Consider the following 25,476-nt stretch of genomic DNA (forward strand, 5'->3'; position numbering starts at 1 on the left):
CTGTCTACCGGTGGCTCTTAAATGGAAATTAATGTGGGAATGATCAGAATTGTGCTTATTCATTTGTCTAGTTATATATATATATATATATATATATATATATATATATATATATATATATATATATATATGTATAATACAGCAAAATAGATTAACGGGGTCTCTCAGTTAAAAAATCAAAAATCAAAAACTCTGCTCTACTTTGCCAAGCTTTCGCTTCTAATGGGAATCTTCTTCAGGGCCTATAACACAACACAACAAAGTTTTTGTTTCGGGGTTGAAATTAGATGATTTCAATGTATTTCTACGTGTTAAAACCGAAAGTTACCATAAAAATTATACATTAGCTCTTGTTTTCAAGATATAGTATCATTATATTATATATATGTATATTAAGTTTTCAACAAATGAAATATTTCATCACCAACAGTTGGTACACATGTTTGTTTACATAACACCCCTCTCATCAGCTGTTCTTAAGTAGTAAACATAACCTATGTGAGTTTGTCAATTGTACGCACGTCGTTACTATTGAAATTATCGTGTGAAGTTGATTTTTGAATTAATTTAAGTGCTGATCTGAAATGCCTCGAAAGTGTGTGAATTCTTTCGATAGCTTTTGCTATATATGTGGTGAAATAACATATATAGCTCAGAAACATAAAATGACACCTATCGTTAAGACAGCCTATGAACATTATTTTGGTGTGAAAGTTGGGGACCAAGATAAATCATGGTCTCCTCATATATGTTGTAATTCTTGTTCCGTCATATTGCGAGAGTGGCTGAAAAATAAAAACCAGGCAATGGCTTTTGCAGTACCTATGGTTTGGCGTGAGCCTACCAATCATACAGACGACTGTTATTTCTGCTTAACTCCTCCCATTAAGCAAGGTTTATCTATGAAGAAAAGAGGAACGGTTAAATATCCTAATCTCCCATCTGCTCTTCGGCCTGTACCACACTCAGACAATTTGCCAGTCCCTTCTCCACCCCAAAACTATGAAATTTTAGAGGAAGGTGATGAAGACTGTTTAGAAGGAGCAACCCATCCTTCTACATCCTATGACCCTGATTTTGAGGTAAGCGATAGGTCTAGTGATCCGCACAGAATTAATCAAGCAGAGTTGAGTGACCTTATAAGAGATCTTCGCTTGTCTAAGGAAAAGGCTGAGCTGTTAAGGTCAAGACTACAACAGTGGAATCTTCTAAAACATGATGTGAAAATATCTCAGTACAGACAGCGTCAAAAAGATTTGCTTCCTGTTTTTGAGAAAAAAGAAAACCTCGTAGTTTGTTCTGATGTTAATGGTTTGATGGACTGCTTGAATTTGGATCACACTCCATCTGAATGGAGACTGTTTATAGACTCTTCAAAACTAAGCTTAAAAGCTGTACTTCTGCATAATGGAAATCAGCTACCCTCTATTCCTATAGGTCATGCAGTTCACATGAAGGAAACGTATATAAATATGAAAACACTTCTCCAATCAATCAAATATGAACAACACAAGTGGCACATCTGTGGTGATCTGAAAGTCATTGCTATACTCCTAGGAATGCAATTAGGGTTCACCAAGTACTGTTGTTTTTTGTGTCTGTGGGACAGTCGGGATAGAAAATCTCACTATAAAAAAATGAACTGGCCTACACGAGACCTAAACCCTAATGAGAAAAATGTAGTTTACGAGCCTCTTGTAGATCCTAAGGATGTTCTCCTTCCCCCATTACATATTAAGTTGGGACTAATGAAAAACTTTGTGAAGGCCATGGACCAGGAAGGACAAGCTTTTAAGTACTTGAGAGCAAAGTTTCCCAGGTTGAGTGATGCTAAAGTCGAAGAAGGCATCTTTATTGGGCCTCAAATCCGTGAAATCGTGAATGATCCTGCTTTTGACATGATTTTAACAGGAAATGAAAAAAGAGCCTGGGAAGCCTTTAAGGGGGTTGTACATGGGTTTTTAGGTAACAAAAGAGATGATAACTTCACAGCATTGGTTAAAGAGCTTCTTCAAGCTTACCACCAACTTGGATGCAACATGTCCTTAAAAATTCATTTTCTTCACTCTCATCTTAATTTCTTCCCACAAAACTGTGGAGCTGTGAGTGACGAACATGGAGAAAGATTCCATCAAGACATTGCCTTAATGGAACAGAGATATCAGGGCCGTTGGAATGAAGCAATGCTTGCAGACTACTGCTGGTCTGTGTGTAGGGATGCTCCAGAAGTGTTTTATAAAAGACAAGGTAAACGACAGCGATCTTACAATGAATCGGATGGACTTAATTGAAATTTGGTGGTACAAACTTCTTTTATTTGTCGAAACACTAAGAATAATTTTTTTTTATTAATTTTGTACTTAAAATATTCTAAAAGAAACATAACAATATTGTTTTATGTACTTTCACTTTTCACGTATAGTATAACTACTCTTTAAGATTAAGTACTGTGTATCTCAAAAACCAGAGCTAATAAAAATTTTTCATTGTTATTTTCGTTTTTATCACCCCAAAATTAGTAGAAATTGACTAATTTAGTGTAGGAAACATTCAAAAAATATTTTTTTGTTGTGTTGTGTAATTTATTGAGTTGTTGTTTTTTTTTTGCCATCGAAAAACATTAAAATTCATACTTACAGTAAAAATGAGATAAAAACAATAAATTGAACGTATAAACTGACGGAGAAGATAAAACATGTATAGATTATTTTGTGTTTGACAAATGTCATATCTTCACATGAATGTAATTTTTCAATGGGTATGATGATTTCATAATCTTTGATTTTAATAAAAAGTTATTGATTGATACAATTTTCATTATTATCATGTTTTTTATGTAGTTCCAGTAAGTTACTGTTTATATTGCTGAGATTATCAATGTCAGATTTCTTATTTATACAAACAGAAGACTATTGATTTCAATCATTTCAAGAAAAAGGCGTTTAGAAATATTTAAAAAAAACAATAATCTCAGCAATACATACAGTAACTTACTGGAACTACATAAAAAACATGATAAAAATGAAAATTCTATCAATCAATAACTTTTTCTTAAAGTCAAAGATTATGAAATCATCATAACCATTGAAAAATTACATTTATGTGAAGGTGTGACATTTGTCAAACACAAAATAATCTATACATGTTTAACCTTCTCTGTCAGTTTATATGTTCAATTTATTGTTTTTAACTCATTTTTACTGTAAGTATGAATTGCAATATTTTTCGATGGCAAACAAAAACCAACAACTCAATAAATTATAGGCCCTGAAGAAGCTTCCCATTAGAAGCGAAAGCTTGGCAAAGTAGAGCAGAGTTTTTGATTTTTTGACTGAGAGACCCCGTTATTCTATTTTACTGTACATTTCTCCAGTCGCTAAGATTATCCACTATATATATATATATATATATATATATATATATATATATATATATATATATATATATAAATATTAACGAGTGTGTATGATATAAATCAAAAGGAGGAAATTCGTGGACAGAACACTCAATAGCCAGAAACACGTGTCCGCGGTTTGCCCCTATTTTTTGAGTGTTCTGTCCACGAATTTCCTCCTTTTGATATATATATATATATATATATATATATATATATATATATATATATATATATATATATATATATATATATATATATATATATATATATATATTGCCAACTTTCCGTTCCGATATTAAAATTTTCAACATCACTATTCAACTATCATATTTACAATTTTTTTTTCTAGCTGAGTAAAATCCTGTGTCGACGTCATGGTCCAGAATGAAAGCGTAAGTAAGAATAAATTATTATTTTTTGATTATGTATAATTTTGTGATATAGGGGCATTCCTTTACTTTTTTGTTGAATATGAAATCAAATACGATCGGATACGGAGTATTGCATCTATTATAATTCACGAGTGTTACATTAAAAATGGGACCTCCACCAACCATCAACAACTGAAATTTCATGGATCATTTCCTTTTTTTGTATATCATATGTAATGTTAATATTTTATCTGTTTCTAACTGATTTACCGATTTTGTGATCTAAAACTAGAGTTTATTCAAAGTTCACATACTAAAAATATAAAAGAAAAATAATTTTGAGTTTTGAATGATTTTTTTCAAATCCGATTTTCATATTTATGTTCGCAAGTTTTAGGTACCTTCTAATTATCATTGAATAGATTAAAAATAATCATCACTTACTGAGTGATACAATAATATAAACATATTAAAATTAATAACGTATTCCAAAAACACTTTATTGTGAGATTTTCACTAAATTGTTTTACAAAAACGCAACACGTGTTTCGCCATACAATGGCTTCATTTGGCGTGTCTTTCAACTCTGTATGGCGAAACACGTGTTGCGTTTTTGTAAAACAGTTTAGTGAAAATCTCACAATAAAGTGTTTTTGGAATACGTTAGTTATGGATTTTCATCAAGTATCGGCCGATTCCATCATATAAAATTAGTAAATTTGCTTGAATAATTCAGCTACTTCTGTTGGGCTTTTCATTCTTTTTATTCAGTTTTTCAGCAGACGTTCTTTTATCAACGATATATGTGAAATTCTTCAGGTTTTCTTTGAATTCAGCTCGTCAAATAGCGTTTCTTCTGAAAGTTTTACCTCTTGGGATCTATTAGGCATCTGGAAGATTTTTGGTAAAGGTTTGAAGTTTACATGTATAACCTTCAGTTGAATGAAATATAAGAACATTATGCAGGAAAACTGTTGAAAAGTAGTTACCGTCGCTGAATCCTATCGGATGTACTGTTGAATTGGATAACAAATTGGTGTGGACAAAAGATAATGTACACCTTGGAGAAAATTGGAAAAAAGTTAACCCAGCGCTGGACTTTAAATAAGAATAATTTTTCGCCCAATTGAAAGGAGCACTTTAAGGCAATAATTTCATAAAATGGCAATTTTTTCCATATATTTGCACTCTACGGTTACGTAACACTGCACGTTGAACTAAGTGAGTTTAGTTCGACTCAGCGTGATATTTACGCTACATATATAAAATGTTTTTCTCAGTTTTCTTCAGATTTTGTGGAAACTTTGTAAAAAAAATTGTACATATTTTGTGAAATATAAACAGGTAAAAAGTAAATCATGGCTACATTTCATCATTGATGAGGGACCCATCTCTCCTCATTTTATTTTTACATGTTTCATGCTCTGTAAAATGTTCTTGTAGCCAGCCGATGATATACTATTCAGGTTCTATATACTATAAACTATTCTGGATGACTCGTTTCAATAAGAATGCACTGTATAACTAACTATATGTTTAAATACTTATACTTTGATGGAATCTTTCCCCAAAATTATATATTCTCTCATAACTTCTGTAAGACCAAACAGTTTTTATTGACCTCAACAATTATCATTAATACAAATAACGAGGTTCTACAAATAGAAATGGAATAGACTGAATTATCTCACTTGCCAATCTTACCTTCGTCAAAAATAAAATTTATATCAAGTCATTTGTAGGATGTTCATTATTTGCGGTACAAATGTATAACTTTATGCCCCATTACATGTTTCATGCTCTGTAAAATGTTCTTGTAGCCAGCCGATGATATACTATTCAGATTCTATATACTATAAACTATTCTGGATGGCTCGTTTCAATTAGAATGCACTGTATAAGTAACTATATGTTTAAATACTTATACTTTGATGGAATCTTTCCCCAAAATTATATATTCTCTCATAATTTCTGTAAATTCATTTTCTCTACGCAGAATTTATACCTGGAAAAAACAACAAGTTTCCACATCAATAAATAAGGGATTGGGGTCATCCAGTTCAGTGATGAAAATTGATTATAAAGTTTTCATTGTTTATCCTGTTTTCATTTTATGAAATGGAAAATACGTTTCCTTTAAAAAGTAATTGAAAATTGCCCGACTTGATTGGTTCAATTTCTTGTATATATTTCTCTCTTCTTTTTCCTTCATTAGTCTGTTTTGTACTTTTGAAACCAGATAATTTGCGTTTTATGTTTTGAAGATAAATAAATAATATTTCTTGCCGATGAGAATGTTATTCTGAGTATCGGCCCTGAGTATAGCATGCAATTTTAAATATGTTTTCGCATTTCCTAAGGGAAATATATAGGTGCCTGAAAATTTAGAACTCATGCAATCCAACTCATGAATAACTGATGTTTTGATGAAAGAAAACGTTAAAGTTGAAACTGAATTGATTTTATCCAGATTGGTTACTCCAGTAATATTCATTACTACACCAAAGGTTCCAAACAGTACATCATAAGGAGTTATTGAGTTATCAATTGTCATTAGTTGAATGTAATTACTCAGATCCCCAGATATTTTTAGGAGTTATAAAAACAATATATGAAAATGTTTTTTTATCGAGGTGGCGTGGCCATTTGAGCCTCGCATTCGAAAACTTGCGCTGCAATCTCAACGGTAGCAAGCCAAACCTCACTAAGTCTTTTACCTAGGTTTTTAACTTTCAGTTAAAAATTGATTTAATCATTGTTTTTCAGATAAATCAATTAGTTACATCTTAGAATATCACTTTTCCTTTGTATTTGTAACTAACATTACTGCAGTTTAGTTTTATAAGAACATTTTCAAACTAATACAATAACTGTATTTTTAATTGTATTAGAGAATGAGAAATAAAACATTCTATATATTTTTAGCACTTGTAGTTGTAACCAACGTTACTGCAATACCATTAGTTATAAATACAAACCTTGAAAAAAGAAAAAAAGAAAGTTTTAAATTTAATTTTGATAGGATATATATATATATATATATATATATATATATATATATATATATATGTATGTATATGTATATATATATATATATATATATATATATATATATATATATATATATATATGTATTAGTTGAAAATTATGAATGCACTGATGAAAATCAATAACACTAACAATAATTACACAATTTTCACAAACATTTTAATTTCTTCCTCGGTAGGAAAGAAGCTAGTGTGTTAACGAAATGCGTCTAGAAATTGAAATGTTTATGAAAATTGTTTTATTATCTTGGATATCTTATTTGAGATAACTATATCTGTCTTGAGTGATAGGTATATGAAAAATGGTGAACTTCGAAAGAATGAAAAAATTTAAAATACCTGTAAAAACTCTTCACAGAGAGATTGTAGACCACACACGGAAGTTTTTTTTAAATAGGAATATGAATCAATGTTACGATCAGTTACGATCATGCGTGAGTTGTCAATAAAAAATAAGGCTACTCTTATTCAAATTTGACAACTTCATTTAAGGATACAAACTACAACTCAACACTATACGCCTTTCGCTTTCTTCAGTAGAACGTATAAGTATACCCAAGATTGAAGCTGAGATCTAGTTGACGAGACAGCATGCATCTTATATCCGATAACACGGCGGTCAACAGATATTTCATTGCCGCTATACTACGACGTGTCCTTCAACTCTTTGTGAGTCAAGGAGTGTTGCTAACTACCAAGCAGCCTATCGAAAAATTATTAATTCCACGAGAAACCTTTTAGCCTATTTTTAGAGGCTTCACTTGTGGATAAATCTTCAATCTTTGATTGGGTGGAATTTTTCTGGATTTACATCAATTACACCTAGTTTACCTCTCCAGGCTTAATATTTGCCGAACACTTATTGATAGAAAAAAGTAGTGGCTAAAGAAAACAGAGCACATTCCGAATTGATTGGTTGAGGGGCGGACTGTTCTTATCATGTTTGATTCCCATGAAGTACCGATCGCATGTTTGAATTCGTGAATTGTTTGAATTGTGTACGTGCACCTTACACACACGAATACCCTCCTCAGTTAATTATTTATTAGAACGGATATATGAACAGAGATAGTCAAATAGAGGGGTAGCAGGATGGAATGTGAACCTAAAATCGACAGATGTTAAACGTGGAAACCGATGCAATATATGCATAAAACTCTGTATTGAGTGAATCGATTACCGTCAGTCAGGCAATTAAGACATCACTTGAGCTCCTCTTGCATTTGCTTTGAAGCCTGGCTGCACCCGAAAATCTAATAAGATGCCTCGAACAATTGATACCACTTCAAAGGACTTGTTTTACCATAACATTTGGACTGGCAAATGAGCATGATGTAGCCGTGCTCATTCAAATACATTCAACTGAAAATAAGTGTATTACTGGTGTACGCCGTTTTCAGTTTGAAGCCAGAAACTGAGCTAATAATACCAAAAAACGTAATATATCGAAGACCAGAATGTCTCCTGAAAAAAAATCTACCTTTCAGAAGTGTGGCACAATAATTTAAAATTGAACGCGTTTGGCTCGCACACAAGTTGCTATATTTCAGCGATTCCATTTTTTTTAAATATCAATACTAGTGGCCAATACAAAATTGAGTACTGGCTGGATTATTGAAAAAACAATAATATGATGAAAGCGACATGAATATATGTTTTTTTTCAAAATTTTTCATTCTTATTGTGAACAAAATTTATATAAATAAATGTATTATTCAAGACATGATTATTATTTTTATTTGAAGAATTGATACTAGTGATGATTTCAAATTGAAATATTATTTTGTATTGTATAAGAACGCCTTCGTTCAACTATTGGTTTCTGTCAGTAAATATCATTATTCGAGAAACCACATTATTTTAGAACTATTACTACTCCTATCACGTATTCTGAGAATATAAATTAAATGTTTTGATAGAATTAGAAGAAGAATTAGTTTTAAACTAATGAATTTCCACACTTGATTTTTTGAAATAATAAAAAAAATTAAAATAACTTACATAGTCACCATGTCTATTCGAAAATTTCAATGTTTTTATATACCTAAACCTGCAATTTTTAAAAAATGTTATTTAAAAAAACCATAGTTTTGCGGAAATTTGCGATACATTTTTTTTAGATTATTATTTATTCAGCAAGTACCCAATTTTCTCAATCCTCAATATTCATCTTTGAGGGATTAAATATTTCTTGTTGAAGTGGTCGTTTTTGAATTGAGCAACACCATTTTACTCGTCTTTTCACTTCTCAATTTAAATTATCAATAATTATGTTGCATTACCGGAGGGTTTTAGCCAAAAAATTTTCCTTTCTTAGAGAATATTTTTCAAATTTTGAATATCTGCAATAGTTTTTGCAGAACCTCTTCTTTTTTCAACTAAATTGTTTATCAAAATATTCATTTGCGGAACTTGGCTCAAATCGTAAAGTATTCTCGGCGGAAGATTGTAAATGACACATGTAAACTCGACTATAAGGCAAAGGAAACGGGATACATTTCGCAACACTAGTTTCAGTGACTCATGTCAGGACTCTCGTCGGAATGCCTCGGGATATATTTTCAAGGACACGAATTCTGTCAATCAAGATAGACCTTTCACAAAATACGATCATCAACGTTGTGCATGAAAAAGGACACGTGTTCTACCCACTGATTCGTTTGTTTGTATGTTGTTCTTGTTTGGAAGGAGCAAGCAATGAGTGATGAAAATCTGCTCTCGAGCTTCGTTTCATTTCAAATGCAATTTTTGTTACACTGAGACTGATATATTTTTTGAAATTGATAGTAATTATGATTCAAATAATTATTATTCAAACGACATTTTTTGTTGATAATTGTAATTTTTTAATAAAAAAATGTATTTATTTCTCAATTTAATTCGAATAATAAACTAATAATTCAAAAACTGAAGGTAGGTGGAAGATCCAAAGTGAGTGGGTCTTTTCACCCTCCACAAGAGCTCGCGAAGGTTTATTGTGACACACCTATGAAAAACCCAATGAATCCACTTTCTCACCGAAGCCGATTATTTTGTTTGGAGAGTGATCTTTCACTTCAGCTGATAAGAGTGGGACTCTGCTAAACGCTGAAAATCTGAACCAGTCCCCGGCGGGGCCAAATCCTGAATTTACTTGGTGAATTTCCTTCAGTTTAGTGAGGACTAAATCGGCGATCAGCCTGCGACTACCTCCGTCAGCTATATAAACAACACAAATGTGTGGTTTGGGAACTGGGTCTCCAACTGCACCTATCAGCCGGGAGACGCACTCCTGATCCTCTCAAATAAAAAGTTTCCATCCAATCTAGAATGTGTATCTTCGAAATTGTACCTGTGGACAATCTTCTGAAATATCCTCTACAGCAGCCATAATAGCATACTGAAAAGATTTCAGTTGATTTGTTAAGAGAAGATCAGCATAGGGTAGCACACTCCGTACATAGGTTGAACTTCTTCTTATAATATAAACAATTGTATGTAATAATAATTTATCAGTTTTATCCAAAAATTCGAAGAACTACAAAAATAAATAAAAAAAAATACTGGAGATTCTGGTACTCATTAGCGAAGTCTAGCTCATAGCTACTCAAACTCAAATTGATGTGCTGCTTTATTTATTTTTGATTTGTCCAATAAGCAAAAGTTGGGATTACTGACTATCATAGATATGATATAATATTTGTATGTAAATTTCTTTCAATTGTAAAGTCGAAAAGAAATAATCTCTGAAACTGTGTAGTGCAATGTCATGGCATAGCTAATTTGTTTTATTTCTTATATTTATCAAGTAGGTTTATTTACGGAGAGTTTCTGTAATGAAAAGGGAGTATGGGGAGTGTGAATGAATCAGCTGTATTGATGAGCCATATAGTTTCTCATATTGAGCCAGCGGGAAGTTTTTGATGCTTCATAAATGTAATCACTCTTACGTTTTTCATAAATTAGACTTCAACAAGAATTTTGAACCTTTTGTATTCTTTCGTCATTAGAATCAAATAAATATGACATAAATATAAAGTCATAATAGTTAGAGTGACTTGGAACCAAACTATCACAAAGCATTTTTTCAGAGATTGGCTCAAAATGAAACGATTGCGGCTTCGATAACACAGACTTTTTACATTAAATTTCAAATATGATAAGTGAATATATAGTCGGTGCCAAGCAGTATCTCTATGTTTTAAGCTGTATTGACAGGAGTCAAGATAGTATGACCTAGTTCTGAGTGGGAATTGTTTTCTGCGAATTCATAATTCTTCGACGATCCAAAATATTTGAGTTTCAAGCAAATCAGCTCATGATTGATGGTATGGTATGCTTTTGAAATATTAAGTAAAACTAGAGTACTTATCATTCCCTTAGCATGTCCCTCAACAATATATCCGTAACAGTGACAAGAGCTTAAAGTACTATAACATTGCTTAAAACCACACTGCGATGGTGATAACAGATAATAATTCTAAGATCAGAATAGCTGGCTGGATCATTGTTCTTAGGAATGGGTTTTCTCGCAGCAATTTTCCACCAGCCTGCGAAATATGAATGTTCAAAACAATTGATGATTGTGTTATCTATACGAATTGAGCAATATAGTTGGTTGTTCATTTCATCGGGATTAGAGAGGTGGTAGGTAATGTATATTATTTTTTTGAACGAACATTGAGCTCAAAGAAAGCATTCCAGGTTTTTGCGTAGTCTTTTTTCAGTACTGACAGACTCAAGATAAATCTTTTTTTAATACGATCACCAACAGATTTTTTTTGGTTGATTCAAAAGAAATATGCGATATCGAGTGAGCTAGGTAGCGGGAGGTTGAGTAATCATAACTTTTTTAAGAGGTGCATGTCTGTCATAAGTAGAGAATTGAAATAAATCATCATTATTAGTTTTACTTATAATTTCTAACCGCGATAACTGATAAAAATATGATGAAAAATTATGCAAAGAGAAATTATTTAAAATAGCGGTATGTTGAAAATTTAGGCTCTATTTGAATCTCTTTATTAAGTATTCAACAAAAACTGGTACCAGATCTAATAACGAGATCATTATTACTAGCGAAAATTGGGTCATTGGTGATTTTAGTGGGCTCTAAATTATAATATTCAAATCAGTTAAATATAGCACTGAGTAGTTTGAGAAGGTTTGCGTCGATGTCACCCATACAAATCACATCGTCAGCAGCATGATCGAAAGTAATTTTCTTATATTTTAAATCTTTTCTAAGATAATTCCGATACATCTCTCTCCCTTCTATCCTCGCGTATGAACTTGTTACCAGAAATTTGAAGCGAGTGAAAAACAAGTTGATCGGGCAGCCACGTTTCAGTGGCTGCCCGATTTTCGTGTCAATTTTTTTCGCATGTATGAGTGCAGTGAAGTCATTAAAACCTGTGAATGTTGACCTAAGATTCAGATGAGCAGTTTTCATAACTAAAGGGTTGAAATTCAATTACAGGAAAAACAGACTTTTTACCCATTAATTATATCTGATATGTTAGGAATAGGAATATATGAGTACAGTAAATTCAATATTTATATTGAAATGCGCTAGAGGAAAAAAATAATAAATGAACAGAATAGATCGAACTTACTCCTGAAATATAAGGGAAAATATGTATTTATTATTTTACAACAGATCAAATTGATATCAAAAAATATATCGAAAGTAAATCATAGAAAGAATAAAAAACGGAAAAACTATTACTGTTTCTGTCAATGATTATTTTTAAACAAGGAAATACTATTATTATCATCGAGGTTGTCGAATCATAATTTCAAATATGTAATTCGTTTGTAGCTGTTTTTCAGTCTGTCATTTTCGAAATGAATATAGCTAAACAGAAAAGTGTTACTTGTTACTGGGATAATTCGGACATACTTTGTAGTATTCCCACTATTTGATTCCTGTTCAAAATGAAAAACTCACTGTGTACCTTGAACAAGCGTAACTTACAGTAATTGCATGTATTAGAAGGTCTGAATTATTCCTGGTGTTAGTTCTGATGTTGAAATACCCTTTCTTGTCGCAAATGCTCATAAGAATGGAAATATATGACTCATGTCACCGATACTCGATTACCCTCATGAATTATAGTGTATGCTTTGTAACTCTGTGTGTACGCAAGGGTTGAGCTTTGAGCGTTTCTCTAGAAGATAATTAGTTCCTTAATTTATTTTCAGTCTACCACGAACTCTCATAAAGAGGAATTAAACAACTGCAAAACCGAAAAACATAAATTTCGAAGTCTTTCAACTCCAAAGTAAGATTATTGAACATATCGAAGTTGAAAGTGCCATTTCGTTTTTAAATCACAGTGCTGTCAGGCAGTATTTTGTTCATATATAAATTTTACTCAGTATCGTATCATGATGGAAGTGTCTTGGAACACTACCTATATAGTATAAATTGAAAGAGTATATTTTCAGGAGAGATTAATTTTTTGGAAAGAAAGATTTTGGCTTCCCACTTCTCCATCTTGATACAAAAAATGTGGGAATCTTCCAAAGAAAGGAAGGAAACAATTCATTTAAAAAATTAACTGTATATAGAAATATATAAATCATGCAAAAAGTAACTTTCAGGCACAAACTGGAAGAAAAAACCCTCTAGCAACAGCTATTTTCATATAAACATTGAATTATGCTGAATTATACGAAAAAAATTCTTTCCATTTCGTTTGTATCCCAAACATTCGTAATGAAATTGAATGAGATATCATTCACAGGTTTCCTACACAATATAATTAAAACAAATTTTACTTACATGGAATACTGTCATCCTGACTGGTAGAGATCTTGATGTTTCGCCGTAAGACACTTGCCTTGTTGGCTCTTCAGTATCAAATACGGATAACACTATGAGAAAACACACTCAATTCTTTCATAAAATTACGACTTTCTGTCAGGGAATGCGTCGAATCCTCCCATATCATCGTGACAGTACGTAACTAACATTAATTCATTCATTTGATAAAATCTCAGCCAAAAGAATCTATCTTGATACAAAAAATGTGGCAATCTTCCAAAGAAAGAAAGGGAGTAATCAATTTCGAAAATTAACTCTATATAAAGATGTGTAATTATGCAAAGAAGTAACCTTCAGGCACAAACTGGAAGAAAAACTCTCTCGAAACAGCTATTTTCATATAAACATTGAATTTCACGAAAGAAAAATACTTTCGAAACAAATATATTTTATTAACGTACTGTCACGATGACATGGGTGGATTCGACCCATTCCATGACAAAGAGTCTTAATTTTATGAACGTGTTGAGAGTGTTTTCTTATAATGTTATCCGTATTTGGTACTGAAGAGCCAATAAGGCAAGTGTCTTACGGCGAAACATCCAGATGTGTACCACTGAGGATGACAGCGTTCCATGTAAGTGAAATTTGCTTCTTTCATTAGTTATATTATGTGTATGAATCCTGTGAATGATATCTGATTCAATTCCATGACGAATGCTTCGAATACGTACGGAATAGAAAGAACGTTTTTCGTATAATAGAGCGTTCATATAAAAGTATTTGTTTCGAAAGTATTTTTCTTTCGTGAAATTCAATGTTTAAATGAAAATAGCCGTTTCGAGAGGGGTTTTTTCTTTCAGTTTGTGCCTAAAAGTTACTTTTTGCATGATTTACATATGTATAAATAAAGTTAATTTTTGAAATTGATTGTTTTCATCCTTTCTTTGGAAGATTTCTATATTTTTTTGTATCAAGATGGAGAAGTAGGAAGCCAAAACCTTTCTTTCCCAACTATATAGTATAACTTCAACCTTAGTGTGGAATGACTGACGAAATTACTTTCCGTCACATCAGAACTGTGAAAACACCATTGTCGGGGTATGTTTCGCTAACTAAGTAGACATTATCTAGAGATGAAAAATTAAAAAATTTTGTACTGGTAATTGCATTTGTAAATACAATCTGAAGGCATGGAAGTCATCAACAGTTTTGCTTCTCATCCAATGATTTGAAGAATTCGTGTACCTAAACAAGACATAACGTATTTGCTTTACGAAATAAAAATTTGCCACGGAGGCTAAAGTTCAGAAAACCATGCAAAAAAATCTGTTTTTCCGTTAATCAGCTGTCGCCCCCATACGAACGACAACTCTCAAAAGTTGAGAACTTGTGCGAGCTAGGGACAAACGAGGTCTTACCTTTTTACGTGTGATTCCTAACACGGTTGCAGAATCATCCCAGCTTCAATCAGATAAATTCCCTACTGCATCAATCGAAAGGAAGTTGTACCAGATTTTAAAAAAACACAATGTCTATTTTTCGGACAAGGAAAGATCATCGCTAACACCGCACCACAATAAGCTCCCTCACTTGTATGGACTACTCAAAATCCACATGAAGGACGTTCCGCTTAGACCGATCATCAGCTCCAGAGATTCGGCTACTCAAAACTTGTCTAGATTTTTACTTCCCTTAATACAACCATTGCAAGGAAAAACATTGTCTTTCGTGAAGAATACAAGGCATTTTGTCGAACTACTAGGGTCAATTGAGGTCACACAGGAAGATCAACTAATTAGTTTCGACGTGGAAAGCCTTTACACCAACGTTCCGGTCGAAGAAGCACTCCAAATCATATAGAGAAAGCTATCCGAAGACGGGAACCTAAAAGAGAGAACGAATCTACCTATAGAAGTAATCATGGAATTACTAGAATGCTGTGAACGTAACTGTTATTTCCAACTGAAGGACGAATTCTTTACACAAGATGAGGGACTCCCAATGGGTTCGCCACTTTCACCAGTCATAGCCAACATATATATGGAGTGGTTTGAAACTCTAGCCATTGAAGAAGCCCACAAGAAACCGCGAGTCTGGTTGAGATATGTTGACGACACCTTCATAATATGGAACCATGGGAATACTGAACTAGACGCCTTCCTAAAACACATCAACAGCGTGAGACCTTCCATCAATTTCACAATGGAGAAGGAAATCCACAAAGAATTGCCATTCTTAATCCAGTCATTCAAGCTTAAATTAGGTAAGAATCTAGGAATTCGAGATACCCAGCTGTAAGTCTGTAAATACTTGTATATTGACACCCTAAAAGTTGTCTCAAAACCTACATATGGTAGGGTGTAAGCAACTATTAAATTTCAAGGTCAAAGGTCACAAAAATCGGTTTTTTGCGCTTTTTTTGGAAATATCTCATTTCCTATGGGTTATTGTAGAATACAAAATTCTCTACAAATTTTGTTTGAAAAAATTTTTTATACGGTGAACCGTTTTCGAGATAGAGGGCGGAGAGCGCGCGGTCACAGCATCACTTCAGGTCAATCGGACCTTACGAAATTGGATTAGAGTCTATGAAGAAGATCACCAACTTATCAATTAATGAAATAAAGTTTAAACGCTCCGAAAAAGTAATGCTGCTTTCCAGTGTTAACAAATCTGTAAAAATAAATGATTGTAAAGTTGCAGTGGATCTTCCAAAGAATTACTGTCAGCAAACAATTTGAAAGTAATCTTGAAAAATATCTTCAATATGAATTGAGTCCGTATCCTCGATAATGATGGCATGAGAAAAACAATAAAATCGTCATTGTATGACAACATGAGCCCAATTGATTTTGTTCTCAATGAAAATAATGTTCATTATTGATGGCGGATTTCTTCTTCATCATGTTGTATGGAACAGAGAAGATACTTTTTCTATTATTTTTGATAAATACATGAATTATTTACAAAAGCATTACAATTCCAAAATAATTGTTGTATTTGACGGATATTCAGACTACAGTAAGAACGTAAAAGCTATGGAGCAGCGGAGGAGACCTGCTGCACTTTCAAAAAAGTATGAAGTTTGTTTCGATGAAACAATGGTTGTACCAGTTACTCAAGAAAAATTCTTATCAAATCGAAATAACAAAGATAAGTTCATTAATATGTTAATTGAAAAATTACAAGCTGCAAATATTACTACTAAACAAGCCAGAGATGATGCGGATGTTCTTATTGTTGAAACTGCAATTGAAGAATCAAAGTCTAAAAAAACTGCAGTTATAATAGGACAAGATATTGATTTACTTGTCATTTTAATTGGGCGTACACTGTCTTACGAACAAGAAATTTTCTTTAAAAAAGTTGGGAAAGGTAATGTAAAAACGAAGATATACTCGACTAAAAGTTTTGATAATTATCCTCATTCTAAAAACATATTTTATTTCTGCACGCATTAAGTGGCTGTGACATAACTTCTGCGCTTTTTAAAAAGGGAAAAAAACATTTTTAAAAGTTTTTGAGAAACTGACAAATTTGGATGAACTAGCTGCAGCATTTGAGGAAGAAAATTGTTCGGCCCAGAGATTATTAGAGAGTGGAACTCAAACCTTATTGGCAGTCTATAATGCTCCGAAATCTGTGAAAAGTCTCGATCATCTTCGTTATATGCATTACGTCAAGTCTACAAAACTTAATAAACCTGTGCAGCTTTCAAATATTCCACCAACAAGTGCAGCTGCTCATCAAAATTTCAACCGTGTATATTATCAAGTTCAAACTTGGTTAGAATATGATTTGGAACCCTAGGTATGGGGTTGGGCAATGCGAAACGATTTTCTGGAGCCTATCATGACAATTTTACCACCTGCTCCAGAAGATTTGCTAAATACAATTTTCTGCAACTGCAAGAGTGGTTGTGGTTCGCGATGCGGATGCAGGAAAGCGGGCTTGCAATGTTCTTTAACTTATGGCCAATGTAATGGGCAAGCTTGTCTCAATGCTCTATCATATCAAAGCGACATTAACGAAGATGGAACCTTTGACCCCGAAATCATGGAAGAACTTGAGACAAATGTCGTTGAAGACGATAATGAAGACCAGTTTGAAATTTACCAGCAGCCAGAAGACGACGATGAAGAGGAAGAAGATGATTAAAATTATAAATTGTAGTTTTTGTACCCTTTATTCCATTTCTTTACTTTCAATAAAAATAAATGTATTCAATGATATTTTTTAATAAAAAGATTAATTCATAATTTATTTGTTTTTTTTTTCATCATGTAAGAAGTTATAAATATTAATTAGGTTAAAATTCAAATATAATTCCTATATTTTCAATAACAATTCTGCAATTACATGGGCAGATAAGTGTTGTTAAATAAATTAATACTGAATAAAAAGTGGATAAGTTAGGAAAAAATGATAAAATATAATATAATAGTTAATAAAAATTGACAAATATTTATAATCATTGATTTATCGATAGTTCATCAACTATATATGGCGCGTTTTCGACCGGAGGCACCGGTTGACCTGAAGTGATGCTGTGACCGCGTGCTCTCCGCCCTCTATCTCGAAAACGGTTCACCGTATAAAAATTTTTTTAAAACAAAATTTGTATTCTACAATATTGATAATAAATACAAATAGTAAAAAACCCATAGGAAATGAGATATTTCCAAAAAAGCGCAAAAAATCGATTTTTGTGACCTTTGGCCTTGAAATTTAATAGTTGCTTACACCCTACCATATGTAGGTTTTGAGACAACTTTTAGGGTGTCAATATACAAGTATTTACAGACTTACAGCTGGGTATCTCGAATTCCGAGGTGAACTTACTATAATGACTGGACTATCTTAGACGTTTTGGTGAAGAGGACCGACACTAAGTGGGAAACATCTGTATACCGAAAACCCACTCATACGGGACAGTATCTGAACCACGAATCCAACCACCATCAATCTTCTAAAAGAGGAATCATCAAGACTCTATTAGACCGTGCTTTTGGGCTCTGTAATACGAAGGAAGGTCTCCAGAAGGAACTAGACATCATCAAAAATGATCTTCAACGGAATGGCTACTCCAAAGCGATGGTAGAAAAGACTTTGGCTAGAAGACAGCAGGAGCCTCGCAAGGAAGAGAAGCCGTCACAACCAGTGCTTGCACTTCCCTACATCAGAGGATTATCGGAGAGGATAAGAAGAATTGGTTCCAAGTACAACATCAGAACCTGCTTCAGATCCGGTAACACTATCCGTAGTAGCCTCACGAAAACCAGGCCACCAAACGCGGACTGCGATTCCAAGAATTGCATTGCACCGGTGTTGCCCTACGCTCCGGAGGATATTGAATCCGTTGTGGGGAACGAGAAGTGCCGAATTTATTGGAATTATTCGTTTCCCACCCTCAGGCTCATTTAAGCTAATAAGCTTGATGTGGTCCTTCTCGACCACCAGAGCAAAACGATATTTGTTGTGCAGTTTTCAGCTCCTGGCGAGACGAATATCGTCAGAAAAGAGAAGGAAAAACGGATAAAATATCGAGATTTTCTCTTCGAACTCCGCAGACTCTATCCAGATCACTCTGTCAAGATGGTTGTTCTGATTTGTAGAGTCCTTGGTAGAATGATGTCCTCTCTACTTTCGAATCTTAAAATCATACTGGCTTGCCGCACTAAGGCAGAAATCTTAGCCGCACATATGCAGAAGGCTGTCATTCTTGGCTCACTGCGCTTGCTCAGGACACATGATTCTCGGACCCCACGGTGTGTGTAGTGGTCATTGGTTGATAATGCTGACGCGCCCTCCCGAATGTATCGGGGCTTCGGGGGATAGGTCCTGACCAGCGCACACTACAGTAGAAAAAAAAAATAATAATAGCCTTCTGAATCTATGCAGAAGGCTGTTAGGGGGGATAAGGCCTGACCAGCGCACACTACGGTGAAAAAAAATAATAATATCGCCTTTATTCGGGTTGATGTCTTGTCAGGCATTATTTTTTTCCTCGCCTATTACGGCCAAACAAATTGATTTGACCCTGTATATAATTTCATCTGTATGTCTTCAGTTTTACGAAATACTAAAATCCTTGGCACCCGAAATATTTCTGTTAGTTTACTGATGGTCTTGTTGAGAAATTATTTTTTTCCTCACCTATTACGGCCAAACAAATTGATTTGACTCTGTATATATAACATTCCAAATGTTTCCAAAACAAATTGTTTTGACCCTGTATATGATTTCATCTGTATGTTTTCAGTTTTGCGAAATATAAAAATTCTTGGCACTCGAAATATTTCTGTTAGTTTACTGATGTTCTTGTTGAGAAATTATTTTTTGCTCGGCTATTACGGCCAAACAAATTGATTTGACTCTGTATATGTAACATTCCATATGTTTCCTATCCAATGTAGCTCGATAATTTTTGGCACACGGAATATTTCGCGTACTTGAGTTGAAGTCTTGTCAGACATTATTTTTTTCCTCGTCTATTATGTCCAAACAAATTGATTTGACTCTCTATATGTAACATTCCATATGTTTCCTATCCAATGTAGCTCGACAATTTTTGGCACACGGAATATTTCGCGTACTTGAGTTGAAGTCTTGTCAGACATTATTTTTTTCCTCGCCTATTACGTCCAAACAAACTGTTTTGACCCTGTATATAATTTCAACTATATGTTTTCAGTTTTGCGAAATACAAAAATTCTTGGCACTCGAAATATTTCTGTTAGTTTACTGATGGTCTTTTTGAGAAATCATTTTTTTCTTTGCCTATTACGGCCAAACAAATTGATTTGACTCTGGATATATAACATTACATATGTTTCCTTTTCCATGTAGCTCGATAATTTTTGTCGCACGGAGTATTTCGGGTACTTTAGTTGAAATCTTGTCAGACATTATTTTTTTTGTCGCCTATCACGGCCAAACAAATTGATTTGACCCTGTATATAATTTCATCTGTATGTCTTCAACTTTGCGAAATACAAACATTTTTGGCACTCGAAATATTTCTGTTACTTTACTGATGGTCTTGTTGAGAAATTATTTTTTTCTCGCCAATTACGATCAAACACATTGTTTTGACCGTAATTATATTATATAATTATTTGTGTCTTCTTTTTTGAGAAATATGAGAATTTTTGACATTCGAAATCATTTGGGTAGATTATCGATAGTCTCCCCACGGATTTGTAAGACTTTATGTTGAGTATTGTATCAGAAACATGGTCTTCTTGTAGGTTAAGTTTATTGACTGGAAGAATTTCAATCATCAGAAACAGAAATAATAGAAAATCTGACAACACCGCCCGCGTTTGCTATCCCGCATATTATTTTCCCTACGTCAGAAAGTGTGGCTAGGAAACTGTGGCTAACTTCACACTAATGAAAATCGCTTAGACCCGTCGATTTTTATTTTGAGGGGGAAAACTTTTACCAAATACATCATCATTGTGTTGTCAACCTCCTTATTCCCAGCACCCCTACTTCAGAATTCTCAATCGAACTACTATACATGTGATACATCATTTTGAAGGGAATTCAAATTCTACTGAAATTGAGAATCGATCAAGTGCTGTTGAAGTTTTAATGAGAAGTAAGTTTTATCAAGCGCCTTTCGAAATGTCTTCGCACATTTACAACAATTCTGGAGTCACTGCATGACACTCCACAACAATTCTCCTGCGTAGATCATCATGTAATGTAAACTTTGGATTTCAAATGACCCCCATAAAAAGAATTCTAACGGTGATGAATCAGGAGATCTAGCTGGCCATTCTATTGGTCCTCGCCTTCCAATCTATCTCCTTATGAAATTGTCATCTAAAAATTGACGTACAGGTGCAACAAAATGTGGAGGAGCTCCATCTTGTTGAAAGGTGAGCTGACCTACAAGTAGACTATCATCGTCTTCAAGTAACTGAGTAATTCTGTGGTTCACAGTTGTATCAAGCAGTTCAAGATACGTTTGTCCGTTGAGGTTACCATCAATAAAATATGGACCTACAATATGATCTACCAGAATACCAGCCCAAACATTCAATTTCTGGGGAGTTTCTCTGTACCAATGGGAAGGTACCTCACATATTCACATGTTCATTTCAATGAAAAGAGAATTCTTCAGAAAAGCAAACATTGTAGAGGTAATTATTATCACCAATCAATAATTGATATGATTTCAAAAAACTCTGTACGTCTGTCAGGATCATCTTCATTTATTTCTTTTACATTGTGTATTTCATACATAAGAAGTAAAAAAATTATGTAAGAAGCAAAAGCTTCTTACACAATTCGATGTCTGCTACTTTCAGAAACTCCAGAAATAGTCTCAAGTTGTCTTAAAGATTGAATGTTGTCCATCACTGCATGTCCTACAACTGCAACAGGGATCCCTTCCATTCTCATAGAATTCTCTCGTTCATGTTTTTTATCATCACTGATCCCGACTCCATGAACTTATTCATCAATTGAATCACGTACTCATATGATCTGGTTTTTCTGGATATTCTCTCGGATATTCTCTCTTGTACATATAGTATAAACCATTTTCGAAAGTTTTCAAATTGTTGGCGACAATGTTTTTTTTCATGAAAACGTCTGTCTCACCTTCTAAACTATTATTTCTGAAAGCATATTATTTTTCAATACAGTGGCTTACCCACACTGAACCTTTCTTTGGATGATAACATTTGGGACACTCATAGATTTGATAATAAAGATCACAAAGTGATTCTATATTAAGTCAAAATTTCGCCACTGATGTATAATGTACCAAATACTAGCACATTATGATGTAACCAAATACTAATTCAAATCTATTATATACTGTTATTTATTCGTGTTGTTGAATATGCATAGAAGAGTGAAAATTTTCCATCATGAATAGTTTTTTATCTCGGTTGTTATAACTGAATAATGTTTTTATTATATTTACACTTCACGTTCGATGGTTTATTTTGATAATTTGTCACTATTTAAATATAATGGTACAGAATTGAATCAATTTTAAAAGATCGAGATATGCTACACTGTATTAGTTATAATAAAACTGGCATTTTTCCATCGTTCTCATTTAAGCCCGATGCACTGATTGGAAATGAATCATTTTGAAAGATTTTTAGTACAACATGAAAGTTTGAAAACTAGTCAATAACTCAACAACCTAACTTGAAGAAACTGAAAATGAACAAATTGAAACACAAATTTCAGAAGTATGTAACAGTAAATAAAACAATTGACAGTTCAACAATTTCAAAATTGATTTATTTATTTTTTGAAAAATATGTTTTTGATCATTCATAAAAGGGTATCTGTCTGGACGTAGTCAACAAGTCAAATCAAATAATAATATCTCAGAAAGAAGTTACATCAACAAAAGCCTTACGGGTAGCATTCTCAATTCTCTGGAACTAACGCTTCACTGTATCTATTATCTCAACTTTTGAAGTATATGGAGTACATTATCAATTATTATTTTTTAATAATGTAATCTCTCACCTTTGAATTCCATTAAACAAAAAACATTTAGTTGTTTTTTCTTGAAAGTATATATCTACTTACCGAATTTGATTAGTTTTTTGCAGACTTATGGCTCATTGCGTCTTTCCCTCCCTTTTTTCATGACACCAATTCCAACATTTCACTGGTTTGTGCAGATCCTTTGTTGGACATTCCTTATTACTCTGTTATTCCGAGCTGATCTCTGATCTGTTAAAACTGTTCTTCGATTCTTTTCACGTACGAACATCTTAGGACGTTTTTCCGTTTCTTCAGGCATACAAGTATTTTCCTATTATTCTGTGTTTCTTTCTGATATATTTCCTGGCATATCATTCCAGTCTTTATCATTCGCACAGGACCCAAGGTTCTGAACAAATCGCCTTCAATAGACTCGTTTATTTTGAATTTACTGTCGATGCCATAGATGACGTATTTGTAAAGGGAGATATCTTCACATTTTTCTAGCGATGAAACATTGATTTGTTTTGATAATCCGTTCAATATATTCACTAATTTCGGGAAGAACGATTTTTGACTTTCACTTTTTTTTACAAAAAATGGTAGGAAACTTTCAAAGTACGGAAGCATGCAATTAAGTTCAAAGTAAACTCTTCCTGAAGATTTATAGATCATGCGTGGAAGTTACTTTCAGAAAAAAACTGGAAGAAAAAGCCCCCCGAAATAACTACTTTCATATGAACATTGAATTGCACGAAAGAAAAAATACTTTCGAAACAACGGCTTTCAAATGAACATGGAATTATAGGAAAATCTGTTTTTCCTATTCAGTTTGTAGTCCAAACATTCATTATCGCATTGAATCAGATATCATCCGTCCATCACAATATAATATATGGTAGATTTACGATATAAAATTTCACCCGCCATCATTTTTAATGTTGACTTCGAAGTGAAAGCCATAAATTTTTTTTTTTCAAAAACTAATCCCTTTAAAAAATATTCTTCTTTCAATAATTAATTATTTGCAATATTCAAAATTGAATGATTCATGTCGTTACTCATAAAAATTATAAAGTCGGCTAGAAAAGTATATTTTCAATAAGAACTCGTTGTTTAGTGCCTAATTCAAAATGAAGATACGTATCAATAAATATATACTGCTACTAATGAACTGAATTCAGAGATTTATGATTTTCTGTATTTACTATGTAATCTTAAATCGAAAAATTTGTGAAGCAGTTGTGTAATTTGTAGTCAGAGTTCAATTCCCCCATAAATAAGATAAACATTTGCTCGTCAACGAATAACTTTTCACGTTTCCACCATTAAGATGAGAAACTTTGAAAGTATTTGAGGTTGTTCGAATATTGGGCTAAATAATCAATAATGTACTCAAATTAAAATCAAATTTTTGATGCATGAAGCAAATGAAATCAAATCAAACCATTCGCATCACTGTATCGCGTGCAGATATAGGTGAATGTTTTCAACTTCAATTGGAAATATTAATTTTTCAGTAGAGTTTTTAGTGTCTCTCCTAGACACAGTCATTTCTGTTTGTTTTGTTACACGAGATGCTTTTTTTTTTTCTTGTTTGGGGCTTCGTTCACCATATGGAATTTTCGCTGCTTCACTGAAGTAAAATATCCTGTCTCTGTCTAAGGTTTCGTATATGCGGTGGGGCATGTTTGATATAAATCCAGATAACGCTGCTATCATGGTGAAATGAAGATTGTATTGACGAAGAGTAATAAAAGTGAGTTGAGACTGACCTGAACGAATTTTTTATTTAAATAATTTGAAGGGTAATAATTTGGATTGATTTTTAACAAGGTCCTGCTGCTGTACAAACGGGTGGCATCTGAAAGAATTTCCTCTGTATAGTATCTTGGACAGCATAAAATAAAATGTTGTTTTTTGTTATGGAATTAAATATAAGTACCTAATTGTTTGCGCAAAAATGTTGAAGAGTCATTGTTATTTGGATTTACGTTCAGAACAAAACTTTTAAGTTATCCATCAACTTCTTTCGCAGCATATAATATTTTCTTCCTCCATAATTTCATATTGAGAACAATTGTTCGAGCCAGACTGCACTTCATAAGTTTCTCTTGATTGTTAAATTGAAAGCATTTATCAGGCAAAGCCTCCGGGAATGGGTTGTGTTTTCAACGTTTATTGGTAGAGACAAATTAATGTAAATTATCTCTTGATTAACGAACTAACGAAAGAAAGAAAAGCAGTGGATGCTATGTAACCACATCCTTGTCAGAATTTCAGATGAACTAAGAAAGTAGAGTCGAACAATTACAAAAAAATAAAAAGAGCTCTACTCTTCAATAAAATCGAATTATCTGTAAATACCTGATTGGTCAGTACTTGTGCTCTGATGATACTGAAAACCAACCAATTCATCGAACACTTCCTAATGCCAACTGA

The 25,476-nt window shown here is 33.1% G+C and overlaps 1 protein-coding gene across 5 annotated transcripts in view; it reads left to right on the forward strand.

Annotated features, from left to right (window-relative positions):
• Positions 1–25,476, forward strand: part of LOC111512194 (receptor-type guanylate cyclase Gyc76C) — a 343,637-nt gene that overhangs the window by 125,449 nt on the left and 192,712 nt on the right. The window contains exon 2 of one of the 5 annotated variants that reach the window (XM_074170390.1): positions 3,747–3,789. The exons of the other annotated variants lie outside the window; for them this stretch is intronic. The gene's annotated coding sequence lies outside the window, so the exon portion shown is untranslated. The remainder of the gene's footprint in view (positions 1–3,746; positions 3,790–25,476) is intronic. 5 annotated transcript variants of the gene reach the window in all.

This window comes from Leptinotarsa decemlineata, unplaced genomic scaffold (assembly GCF_025532065.1).
Source record: "Leptinotarsa decemlineata unplaced genomic scaffold, Ldec_3_MD MMD2_P_RNA_scaffold_9, whole genome shotgun sequence".
Lineage (NCBI taxonomy): Eukaryota > Metazoa > Arthropoda > Insecta > Coleoptera > Chrysomelidae > Leptinotarsa > Leptinotarsa decemlineata.